Below are 13,857 nucleotides of genomic sequence, written 5' to 3' on the forward strand. Positions count from 1 at the left end.
GGCTGGTCCCGATACGAGGATCTACCCATGGATAGTCGTGCGGTAGAATATTATTGCTAAATACAATAGGACTGGGATTACAAGAAACCCTGCCCATCCCCTCTAAGCCTGACACCGAGAGTACGGGATTAGATCGGAGTGGGGATGGTGTTTGGGTAACAAGTACTGGGCTGGCAAGTGATCTGACCGCCTCCTGGAAGACCGGGTAGGCAGGCACAGCCGTCAGTCGATTTCTTCCAAGCCAGCCAGTGGGGCAAATATGTTGGACAGGTGGGGTGATAGCAAAGAGGGGGGGTCCAGATGGTACAGAGTCCCTGGTAAGAAGACTACCAGAGGTACCTGGTTGTCTCACCAAGTGCTGATAAAAGAAGCCAAGGGGGACTATCTTGATGGAACTATTTTTAACCATTCCCATTCTAGCTTTGTACAGTATTTTCTGGACTACCTTTGGCGAGCGGAGATTTACCACAATAACATCTCCATTTTTCCACAAGCCCCTGCCCCCAATGTCTCTCACCCACCTGGCCATCAAAGTGTCTCTTGATATTTCCCAGCTACCAGTAACGTTGTTATTCAGCCAATTAATAGATTTATTGATTAAACTTCTAGTAGTTTCCACGTTGGTTACTGTGCGCCTAGGCACGTTTGTCAATACAACAACGTATGGAGCTGAAGCTAGCGGAAGGTCTATCACAGGAAGAATAGCCATGGCTGTTGGACATGCTGCCGGACAAGTAGCAGGTAGTGAAGCTGGCAGAATCTCAAGTGGATTGGGAGCATCCTTGCTTTGGTCAATGGAAGTAGAGGTAAAATCACAGGCTGAATACTGGGTGCAGGTGGAAATTGAGGACCGGAGATCCATAGACTTTGCCATATTGGATTCAATTTTATCTAGTCAATCAAAAATGGGGCGTAAGTTGGAGTCCAGACGATCACTTAGGCATTTGTTCAGAGCACCCCATGTATTCTCATTGGGCTCCACCAGCCCCCCGGATAAAACACCATCTACACCTTTGTTCTGCGGAGGAAGTTTGCTAGTTTTAACAGAGCTTCTTGACTTAGTGATTTTAGCAATTTTCCTCCTCCGCTTAGTTCTAGGGCCGCTTTCCCCTTCGGAGACACAGGCTGCTAAACACCATCAATACTTAGTGAGCCAGACACCAGCTCCCCTCCAGGCGCAGCCCCCACACTTGTTGGGCCTGCGCCCTCCCTATAAGGCTGCGTCATAGAAGAGGTCAAAGACCTTAGTGCCTCAGATGGACTTATTCCCCCAACAGCACACTGTATTGGTAAAGGTTCATTGCAACTCTGGTCAATATGAGGATGGGTGGCCGCTTCAGTTGTGAGGGAAAGGCGGCATTCGAGCAGCCGGATCTCATTTGACACCATATCCACGGCTCGAGTTAAGTAGTTATCAGTTGTCGAGTGCGTGCGGGGAGGTGGTAACATGCTGGACCCACTTGGAGCCCCTTTCTCTTACTCATTTTTGGGACTTCACTAAAGGGGTAATGTACATTAGGCATAACTCAGACTCAAAGGTGGAGTGAACTGGATAGACAGGCGATCTTTACATCACAAGAAAACACGTTATTCGCAAAACATTTAGATATATGAAAGCACTGTAACTCTGGCAGAGAATCCAGTATGAAATATCCAAGTAATCCACTGCAAGCTTTGGGGGGTGGCCCAGCCCAGCCTTATCCTGGCTTTGACGGGCACAGACTGGGTGGGTTTTTTCATGGTTTGGTTTATCATTTTAGCAAGGGTGGCACTGCAAATACCGTTGGAAAGAGGGGGGAGGAGGGGGACATGATTTGTCTAAATGTGATTTATTATGGCATCCACACGTAGTACATTGAAACTTTTGACATGGAACATAAGGGGGATGGGCTCAATGGTAAAGAGAGACAACGTACATAGATTTTTTGATGCCAAGGTATACAGATTGCTTTATTGCAAGAGACACATCTCCAGCGAGGGGAGAGGACGGTGGAGAGGGCAGATTTTCTAGACCTCTTACTCTGTGTCTGCCCGGGGGGTGTAATCTGGGTGCGGGCTGGGGTTCCTTTTGAGCCGACACGCACACTGATAGATCAAGAAGGTAGATACTTGTTGGTCAGCGGGAAATTATATGACAGAGATATAACCCTTGGCAGTATCTTTGCCCCCAATCTGGATCAGGTGACCCTCCTCCATGATCTCTTGACTTGTATGGCCACCTTGACCATTGAGTCTATGATATTGGGTGGGGATTTTAATTATTTTTCGGATACCTTCTCAGGTTGTTCATTCCCACCCTTGCTTGGAGCATAGGCTGACGGCACAGCGACAGGAATCAGGGACTGGTGGAACCTCTGGGAACTATCTGATATCCGGAGAACACAGCACGCAGATGATAAGGATTACTCCTTTTACTCTGCCATGCATCAACTACATACACAGCTTAAAGTCTTTCTATGCTCTACTGGTCTTGGTGACACTCTGAGTACCTGGGACGTACACTCTCGGATCATAGTCCATTACTAATGATTCACCAACCATTGGAGACCTGCCCCCCTATTCCCCTATGGAATCTCAGCCCCCACATGCTAGAAGACGCCTCCTTCCAGGAATCCTTCGGCACCTTTATCGACATCTACTTTCAGATAAACGCGAACACAACTTCAACAGGACTGGTGGAGTGGGAGGCGTTTAAGGTACTGGTTCAGGGACATTGCCTGGGGCACTCGCTCAGAGTGCAGAGAGAATTACATAGGGAACTGGAGGACCTAGAGAGCAAATTGCACAGGTTAGATAATGCCTTAGGGGCGGATGCTGCTTCCCTGACAACCCTGCGAAACGTCTGAGCTCTATACAATGAGATACTGGAACGATTGAGATGCCACGACTAAAGAGCATATCTTACTAAAGTGCTGGAAGAGGAGAGGAAGCCATGGTGCTTGCTGACCTGGCTGATTAGACCCGAAATTCGTGGGGCACCAATCACCCATATTCGGACCGGAACAGGGGCGTCTGTTCATGACCCGGGAGATAAATTTCCTATTCCGGGAGTACTATGACGTTCTTTATAGTGCCCCGTTACCAGCTGAGCATGGGGCAATGGGGAATTTTCTGTCCCCCTTACAGTTTCAAGTAGTGGATGGACAAGCATGAGAGGTACTGGGGGGCCCGGTAATGTTGATGGAGATACTGAGAGCTATCAGGAGCATGGCCACGAGCAAGACACTGGGACTGGATGGTCTTCCTGCAGAATTTTATGTCATGTATGCCCCCAAACTGGCACCCCGCCTGGTGACCCTTTATGCCGAATCCCTGAAGATCAGCAACCTCCCCTCATCCACGCAGGATGCACTTGTGATTCTGCTTCCTAAAACCACAACTTCAGGTGCTCAAGTCGGGGTATATAGGCCACTATACATGCTTATCATGGATTTTAAGATTCTTAGGAAGGTCCTGGCACTGCGTTTACTGCCCTATATCACCGCTTTAATCCACATGGACCAAAATGGATTCATCCCGTCTCGGAACAAGTTATTTAACTTGCGCAGATTGTACTCAGTACTATATCACCCCGAGGCCCAGCTCTTCCGCATGCAGCTATTCTGTCCATTAACCTAGAAAAGGCCTTTGACTCTATTCAATGGGAGTTTTTATTCGCTGTGAAGGTGCACATGGGCTTTGGAGAAGGATGACTGAAAGGGGTTAAAATGCTGTATGACTGCTCTACTGCGCGGGTTAGGACTGAGAAAATGGCATCGGCCCAATATAAGATCTTTCGGGCACAGGGCAAGGGTGCCCCCATCACCTCTTTTATTCGCTCTTGCTATTGAACCGCTTGCCGCACTGTTCAGACAGGGGGGTGAGGGGCTAGGAATAAGGTTAGATGGGCGAACCCACATAATATATCTGTATGCGGATGATCTCCTGATAGACCTGGAGGATGCAGTAGGAGACTCGGATGCAGTGCTGGCCCTCTTACAGCAATTTGAACATCTGTCAGGCCTACGGGTCAACAAAGGCAAGACCTATCTGTTTCCAGTGGCCGGAGTACTGCCGCGCCCCCAGGACCTCCCAGCGGATCTCAACTGGGCACCTAATACTTTTAAATACTTGGGATTCACATTTTCCACTCTCTGGTGGACTTCAAGGAAGGAAACTTAGACAGCTCTTCGATCCCTTAGGGCGTGTGTTCCCTTCTGGTATTCACTTCGCTTGCCCCTTATGGCCAGGATTTCCCTGACCAAGATGGTCATGCTGCCATGCCTATTAACCTCCCGATTTCTATACTGACAGGATGGTTTAGACAAATAGACTCCCTGCAGCGTGATTTGATCGGGGGGAGGGACGACGGAGGGTCTCATTAACAACATTGCAGCGCCCCATGAGAGAGGGCGGACTGGGGGTGCCGAATTTCGAGTTCTACTTCCTGGCTGCCCAGATGCAATGGCTAACACAATGGTTGGAGGGGGGGACTTTCACGATGGCAGCCGAAACACACCCTTCCCTATTATTGGCTAAAATACTTGCTCTAGCCGTTATTGTCCCATATAGGTCAGTATCACAAACTAGTGCTGTGCAGTGCTGGAAAAGATGAATGACTAAAACAGCTAAGGCGCCCCGCTATACACAGACATTGCCATTGGTTGGTCTACCCCTTGGTAATCCTCAGACAGTATTTACCACGGATCAACTAGCAACAAAGCTGGAGGTGGGGGTGGAGGCGGTGGGGGACTGCTATTAAGATAAGGCCTTTTAATGCTATTTGAGAATCTAGTTTAAGGACATTGCCTTCCCCCAGGGCAGTTTTTGCAATATGAAGCCCTGATCTGCACCTTTGGGGTGTTGTGGGGAAGGGCCTGGGAAGAACCAGAGATACACGCGGTGTGACATACATTACTCCCACTAGGTACAGCCGGCCACCAGGTGAAATGGTTTTTTGCATCACTGCTGGGAGCATCCCTTACTCCCCTGCAGAAACTGCGGAGACGGTGGGAGTCGATCTTGGGTAGGGAATTAACTGACTCGGGACTGCGCAGAACTTTGTCCTCGCACAAAGGGATTTCCTGCAACACCAGGCTGAAATATATTCAGTTCAATTATGTGCATATCCAGGTGACATATGAGGGGGAACCGCTGGCATGCCCAAGATGCACTTATGATGATGCAGATTTTATACACATGACCTGGGTCTGTGCAGGACTACGCCCATTTTGGGATGAGGTCTTACTACAGATAAACTCAGCAGTGGGGCAAACACTTGAGGATACAATAGAAGTCTGCTTGTTGGAACTTTTTCCCAAACCTCCTAAAAGAAAAGGGGGTAACAGATTTATAGATCTGGCCTTGATATTAGCTCACAGGAGGATAGCCATGTCCTGAAAGTTCCCCACCGGGCTCTCGGTGGGACTTTGGAGACAAGATGTTATTGACTGAGCGGGGTCAGAGAATAGAGTTTTGGTCCGGGAGTCCCAAAGCGTCACCCACTAGCAGAGCAATGGAAAGAAGTGTTGTACAACTGGGAACACCAGACTCAGACCCGGGAAAAAGGTGATGGGACTGCAAGTGAGAATGCTCCGCAGGGTGGAGACGGAGACATAACTTAAGGAATAAACAGTGAATCGGACCACTCTCTGGGAGGTCTGCAGGCGGAAAACTTGAAACCCCAGGGCGGTTAAGAGGCAAGGAGGGCAGGGACGAATGGAAGCAGGCCAAAACCCACTACCAGTGGCAAACTCCATCTCCCTCACACATATTAAAAGACAAGTACAGAAGTGGGAAGCTAAACAGTAACGTAACAAGGGAAGCATGGCTGTGACCATGAAACCCCGGCCCCCTGTAACTGCAATTCGCTGACTGAAAGTTGTAACTGTAGCAGTGACAAGCCCCTTGCAAGATCCCTTAAGGTGCTAGGTATTTGGTTAATTTGAAACATGGTACACAACGAACAGAAAATACTCCTGTGGACGGCCCCAAATACTGGGTTGGTTGAATTACTTGAAGGCAATCCTACACAAACATAAGTTGTAGAACGCTAGACCGTTACACTGGAGACACAGAAAGATGGCACCAGGAGAGAATATGAGATGCTACGCATTCCAACTGAGAGAAACACAGACACAGGCTAAATTTGAGAAGCACAATAATCTCTGTATATTACTGTCTCTCTTTGCAATATGCCAAGCAAAACGAACAGAATGCATATGTAGCGTTATCAATAATCTAAATGCCAATAAAAATATGTTTGAAAAAAAAATCACTGATGACCTCTTAAATTACATCATTAAGATCACTAATGACCTCATCCAAACTTCGTTTTCCCACATATTGCTCTATAAATTATTATGGCATTAAAGGTGTGATAGTAAAAACCAAATAGCTCAGAAGAATATCAGCCATCACTACTGTCATCATAGATGCAATTGTCTTAGGTGTAGAAAGCATGCTTTATGTGCAACACTGACCCTACACCATACACTTTACAGCTAGCTGATTCACATTAACACATCAACAATCTCATAAATGATTTCATAGAACTTGTCAAGAGTGATGTCATGTGAGGTCATAAGCAGTGCATTTGGGGCGCAAGTTATAGTTAGCGCTGCTAATTATAACAGGTGAATTCCTTTATTTTTTGTTTTTGGTTCAAAACTTTAATTTTGTCATTGGCAAATTCACCTACCTATAATGTTACTTTAGCCTTTGTTTTATTTAGTTAATATATCTATATATATATATATATATATATTTATCTCTCTCTCTCTCTCTATATATATATATATATATATATATATATATACATATATATATATATATATATATATAGAGAGAGAGAGAGAGAGATAGGGATATAGATAGAGCTATAGATGTATACAGATATGTATGTATGTACATATATGGATTTTCTACTGTTATTATGTAGGTGCGTGGCCTGTGTATAGTTTCTTCCATAATCATTTCATTCAGATATTGATATGCAGAGTACTTCAGAATCAGAACAAAGCTTTATTTCGATTGTGATATAACAATCATAAAAAGCACAGATAAAATACATAGTTAATACAAAGAATTTCATCAGAAAGTATAAATACAGTGTCTAGGTAAAAAAGAGAGGCTTCATCTAAAATATTTCTCATATTTAAAAAGTTATAAGAATTCATAAAAAGTGCATCTGAAAAAGGGCCACCACCTCAGTCCTAAATGACAATACTCTTTCTCTGGTGCAGGATTATTTTTTTTTAAAACATGGATACCCTCCAAGCAACATTTTCATTTTCTGAAAGCTGGAGCCTGATAAAAGCAGGCAGGCATTGCCTCAGACCCTATTTCTGTAAAATCTGGACTATCCAGATCTTTCTGACCTCCGTATAAAATTTGCAAAATAACACAGTATGTAAAGACGATTGGGGCGATAGTTGTAGCTCCCTTGCCCAGTCATTCAGGTTGGGAAACGAAACAAGTCTATGGATTGTCCACAATCTAAATCTTATAATAGGAACCTATCAAAGCTGCTTGGAACAAATACTAAATATGGCTGCATACTAAAAGATGTAAGAATCATCTGGTGCTGCAAAACACTAGGCTTAGTGATTTCCCCTGTTAGTCTTAGGCTTTCCAGGAATGAGATTTTTCCTTGAGACCATGGTGATTGTGCTAGGGTTAGTAAAATATTCCGGGTTGCCCATATCTTTTGTGAAGTCTAGAATGAACTTAATCCAAGGTATCCTTAGTGCACCATCCAGCCTGAGACTATCCTGCAGTAGGTCCCTATTAAATATAGTTTCATCCCTTGACCAAATTCTGTGCCACAAAAGAATTGGCTCTAGTTTTATGAGGTAGGATATGTAGGGAAGGCCCAATTCGGCATGACTAACATAGATGGAGGTACTGGAGGATGCTGACAAGATATATTTTAAGAAAACATTCTCGACAAGTTGAATTGAATTAGTGTCCGCAAAGCCCCAGATCCCAGCACCATAAGTAACAGTTGTAATGCATTTTGCTTTATAAATTTTCAGGAGTTCCAGAGGTGGTTTGCGTCCCAACTTTTTTGCAAAGCTGGCTAGAGCGGTCGTAGTTCTGATTAATGCCAGCTTTTTAGCTACAACTGCTTGGGCCCAGGTATCATTATGGCCAAACAAAATGCCTAGATATGAAAAGCTGTTTGTCTCGGCTATCAGCTTTCCCTCCACAAGAATATTCCTACAATTCCGCATCCCTCGACCGCATCTTATTAGGAAGGTTTTGGAAATATTAATTCTGAGATCCAACTCCTTCATAAGATTAGAAAAGCTGTTTAGGGTCCTTTGTAGGCCATTCTCGGTGCGGGACATAATCACAGCATCGTCCGCATATAACAATGCTGGAATGGGACGCTTACCTATTTGCGGGAAATCTTGGGAATCTTTGAGCAGAGCCTGTCCTAACCCATTAATATAGAGGTTAAAGAGGAAGGGGGCTAGGACACAGCCTTTCCTAACCCCCCTTCCAATAGGGTAAGAAGCAGTACGCTCACCTCCCAAACCAAATCGCAAGCGGGATTTTGAATCCATTATAAAGGCGGCAAATAAAATGAATGATATTTCCATCAACCCCCAGCAATGCTAAAATTTGCAAAACCTTTGAGTGCCTCACGCTATCAAAAGCAGCCGTGAGGGCAACAAAGACTAGGTACAAATTTCCCTTTTTGGCCCTGGTGTACTTCCCCATGAGGATTGCTAAATTTAAACTCTGCTTCACAGTACCCAATCCTTCTCGAAAACCATATTGGATATCGGATAAGATTTGGTTTTCCTCTGCCCAAAGCTGTAGGCGTTCCAAGACAATGCGTCCCACAACCTTGGCCATAGAGTCTAGTAAAGAAATGGGCCTGTAGCAGGTGGGATCCTGGGGATCCTCCTTTTCAAATATAGGGACGATGGTGGATTCCACCCAGGTGGATGGAAAACCAGTCTCACAGCTTGCATTAATTATTTGTTCGATCATAGGTACCCACAAGTTGACATTGGACTTATACAAGTCCACGGGAATCCCATCAGGACCTGAGGCTTTCCCACTTGCACTTAGGGATAGTGCCCTGGTTTCTTCATCGATACTGAAGTGTAAATCCAGTGACTGGTTGGTAACTCCTGAATTGTCACTATCTTGGCCAATAATGGTACATTGACCACTGTAAATAGAAGAGAAATGTTCAACCCATTGACCCTCTGTGATAGCTATTTCTACAGAATGGGCCCCCAGCCGGTGTCAGGAATGGTGTTTTAACCGCTTTCCAAAAGGCGGCACTGTCTTTTGATTGTGCCGCCGAGGTAAGCATCTCCCAGGCTTCTTTTCGAAGAGCGTTCTTCCTCTCTAGAAGGGCTGATTTATAGTTCTTTCTAGCCTGTCTGATTTTGATGTTATTCCTTGGGATGTTATGCAACTCCTGTTTCAACTTAGAGTGTGCACAAGTGCAGTTTGCATCAAACCACCGCTGGGGGGCAGTCTTTTTGGCACCATGTTTGAACATTATATCCCGTACCGCAGCTGCTACATCTTGAAATGAGGATAGGATACTCTCAGGGGATGCTAAATTCGTTCAAGCAAGTGTCAAAAGCCGATCTACACCTTGTAATTATGGATTTATTTACTACTTCAGGATCCATCATATTCCAGCGGAGCGTGTACCCATTGACCTTGGCAAGTTTTAATTTAGCCAAGGCCTCATCTACCACCTGTGTGTCTCTTCCCTGACTGCTCTCAGGAAGAGTCATTGTAATGCATAAAGGAAAATTATCACTCATTGAGTTTGTGTCAACTGAAAAGCTGAGAAAGCTGGAAGCGAACATATTTGATGACAGAATATAATCTATAGTGGAACAAAGTCCTCTGCCATTAAAAGTCTGCGGCATTAGAACAGGTCTGGTACATAGGTCATTGGCAAAGCCTAGGTCTAATTTAAACAACAGTTCATTAAAAAGTTCCCCTATGCTTGAGTGACAGAAATTAGTGTTGTGTATGTCTTCCTCCACATTAATGCCACATATCCTGTCATCCTCGAAGGGACACAAAGCACAATTAAAATCTCCACACACAATAAGCATATTCTCAGAGCCCTTTTCATTATACATACTTCTTAGCTCTTTATAAAGTGTATTCACCACCTTAGGGACACTATCAGGTGGAATGTTATTATAAAAATTAACCAGTCTTATTGAATGAGAGACAGTTGAATAGATAGTTAGTAATTGATAATAAGTTGACACGATCTGGAACTCAGTTTTAACAAAATTTAGCTTGTTGGATACATATATACAAAGCCTACCTTTGGCTCTGCCATGAAGTCCCCCAATCGCTTGAGTGTTAAATGTTCTATAGCCATTTATATGGATGGGGTCCTTCAACCATGTTTCCTGTTGGCAGATTATTTCATATTTTGATATAAATTCAGACCATAGGGGGTTGCTGATCTGGGAACGTAGGCCGGATATGTTCCAAGATACGAGGCTGCACTCAGTATTCGTATTAATAGGGGAGGGCCTGGCTACCCCCATGTCAAGAGGGTTGACAGCTTCATAAATTCCCAACTGCCACGGTTTGGATCGTAAGTTAGGTGGTGATTGTGATGGTGCCTTAACCCGAGGGATGGAGCCATTTAATTTTACCTCGTTCCTGGCAGTATGGGTAGTTAAAGAGTCCATAAGTATGGTCTCTGCCCCAGCTAAAAACTCATTATCCTCAGCTTCGACCACTTTGCCCTCCCCAGAGGGTGTAGAATTTAACTCCTCTACTAGGGTGTAAGGACTAATTGTATGCATTAACGCCCTGTCTCCCAACCTCCTTACCAGCCCGCCAGTAGAACTTCGATAATTCCCTACATGTGGTTGTCAATCAATATCGTCCAACGTGTTAAAGATATCAAAACGATTACTAATTGGACAGTATATCTTAGATGGCTACCGTAGGTACACTCCTTCTCTCTAGAGTCGTGCCATGTATACATGGGTGGGGGTGTGAAAAGATGGCGGATAAAAATGCCCCAGGGGTAATATGGCTGGCTCATCTGATCTGACTGACTCTTTACCCGCCCCATCCAGGATTAAATGGACGAAATCCGGGGACCTAAATGATAGAACTATACAGTCCCCCTTAAGTAGCTTCCTCGATTGGCCCACCCAACCAATTCTACGTGCCATCTTGTATTAATCCCTGTCCTGGCACTAAGAAAATGAAGGGATTTGTTCCGTAGGGCTGACCAATGATCATTATTACTAACTCCCAACGTGGGAACATTTGCCAGCACCACAGTGTGCGGCGTTACTTCTGAGGGTAGATGTAAATTTGTAGCTGAGTTCCGAGTAACCTCGCGGACAGGGGACTTTCTTCTCGTCTGGTTTAAGGGCGGGCCGCTCCCTAGTTGTGTGTGGTTATCCCTGCTTGCATTATTGCTGGATGGTCCCTGTACGGGTCCCTGTACAGGTAGGGCATAACCCTGTGATACACCACCCCTAGAACTAGATGGCATTATGGTTCAGCTCTCCATCTTACCAGGACCTATATTAGGCCTAAAGGAGGATCCTGGATTGCAAATTGGTTGACCCTTATCAAGTTGACCCTTAGCTGGGCCACTACACCCTGGCTGTTTAGTAAGTGAAGTAACCTCACTCTCCCTCCCAGAGTTCACCAGTGATAGTTGCGAGGGGATCGATATAATGGTTTATAGGTTAGCTAACCTGGCTTCAATATGGGTGAGTTTTTGGATTACGGGATCGAGGAGAGCAGATAGCATTAATTCCAGCTTGTGTGGAAAATCCTCTTTTATTGGGTTATTTGCGGATTCCATGTTATTTGAGGATTCCATGGTGACCCCCTCATTCAAAGCCGTTATTTTGCCTTGTGTCTGCTCAAGGCGAAGTTGAGCGGGTTTCCGACCTGTTTAGGTATGGGCTGGGCTGGTTTGTGGCTACCCTGCCCTTTCCTTTTCTAGGATGGAGGTGCGAGGGTATGACCCTGCGTGGTCTTGGCCTTCTGACACCTAGTTGTAATTGGAGACCTAAACATGTTTTTATTAGTTGCCGGTGCCATCACTTCCGCTGGCCCCGAGCCCGTGGCATCTAGTCCATTTGAAGGAAGTGCGATCTCCTCAGTCTCCACCATACTAGGAGATGGCAGAGTGGAGGGAAGTGGGTTTCGCATAGGTGGGCACTGGGGATCCAAGGATAGCCTCCTTTCAGTTAGTTCGATCTCATGGATTAGGACAGCTTCTGCCCTTAAGAGGAAAGCTTCCAAAGTCCCCATAACCCCCTGCCCAGGTATTAATTTCATTAAATGAGATTCATTTACATTTTACAACACAGGGTGTTAGAACCCTCTCCATTCACAATGGTTTTTTGCATGTACAAATTATTTTTATTTGATTTTAGTACATCAGATCCTCAAAAGAATGTTCTTTAGTTTATTTTACCAGTTTTTGTGTTCTAATGAAACTATTGCCTTCAACTGTTATTTGTTGGTCCATATTTACTTTCTCTATAGTTAATTCATGTATGAAGGTCCTTTACCTTCCTGAAGAATGGTACATTGTTCCACTCTAGTGCACTAGAGTAAGCTACACAGAACTCCTTTCACACTATTTGATGAGGAATTGCTCAATAAGCTCCAGCCATATCTGGCATATCCTCTTGTCAGGCAACCAAGATCTCTTCTGCCAACAATTTCTCACCAACCTCATGATACCACACCATGGGGCCTTCCTGATGCATTCAGAGTACAGTACCTCCCCCTCGATTTGAGGCTCGACCTGGTCTTGGCTACTCCCAGATCTGTTGACATGTTGTTGCAATGTGTGCTTCACTTCAGCTTCCTGTTCTCTTGATAAGATATGTCCCTTCATCAGGGCTAGAATGCGGAAAATGTTAGTTCTGTCGGGTACAGAATGGATTCTAGGTTAACTGAATAACAATACTCAGTAATAATCAATGGAAAGCGAAGAGAAGAAAAGACAAATACCATGAATCAAAGAAATAAAAACAAGAAAAACAAACAAAAAAAAGAACAAGAACAAAAACACACAAAAATTAAATCAATCAAGGTCTGTATTTAAGGATAAATCCATATGTTCTTTACATTTTATGGTGTCGAAATGACATTAACAGGCTGTCAAGGTTCATGAACATGACATTTTTTCCAACGGCGCAAGTGATATGGTGAAAAAAGTGTGAAAAAAAGTGCTGAATGTGAACGAGAATTATACAGTGCTCTAGGCAGTGATGAAACTGGTCATTCAAAAGACATCCATCCCTTGGTACACAAAGCTCTGTGCCGCTTGGAGTTTTAAATTTCCACCCGCCCCTCATGAAATGGAAATTAAAAACTCCAAGTTGCGCAGAGCTTTGTGCACCAAGGGATGGATGTCTTTTGAATGACCAGTTTCATTATTGCGTACAGCACTGTGTATATCTTGTTCACATTCAGCACTTCTTTTTCGCACTTTTTTCACCATATCACTTGCGCTGTTGGAACAAATTACATGTTCATGAACCTTAACAGCCTGTTAATGTCATTTCAACAGCATAAAATGTAAAGAGCATATGGATTTATCCTTAAATACAGACCTTGATTGATTTAATTTTGGTGTGTTTTTGTTTTTGTTTCTTGTTTCTTTGATTCATGGTATTTGCCTTTTCTTCCCTTCGCTTTCCATTGATTATCACTGATGGGTTTGAGTATGGATGTATGACGTTACAACGCGAGTCATTACAACGCGTGCTGTTACATCGCGGTCGTTACAACGACTGCGATGTTACCACGCTATGCCATTACAACGCAAGTCTTTACATCGACTAGCGCTAGATGGCGTGCTAACATTAGAAAAGTGTAATT

General features: G+C 44.4%; 1 protein-coding gene across 3 annotated transcripts in view; it reads left to right on the top strand.

The window, feature by feature from the left end:
• LOC146796482 (acyl-coenzyme A synthetase ACSM3, mitochondrial-like) overlaps positions 1-13,857 on the top strand; it is a 441,567-nt gene that overhangs the window by 101,889 nt on the left and 325,821 nt on the right. The gene's annotated exons all lie outside the window — the stretch shown is intronic.

Source organism: Triturus cristatus, chromosome 10 (assembly GCF_964204655.1).
Source record: "Triturus cristatus chromosome 10, aTriCri1.1, whole genome shotgun sequence".
Lineage (NCBI taxonomy): Eukaryota > Metazoa > Chordata > Amphibia > Caudata > Salamandridae > Triturus > Triturus cristatus.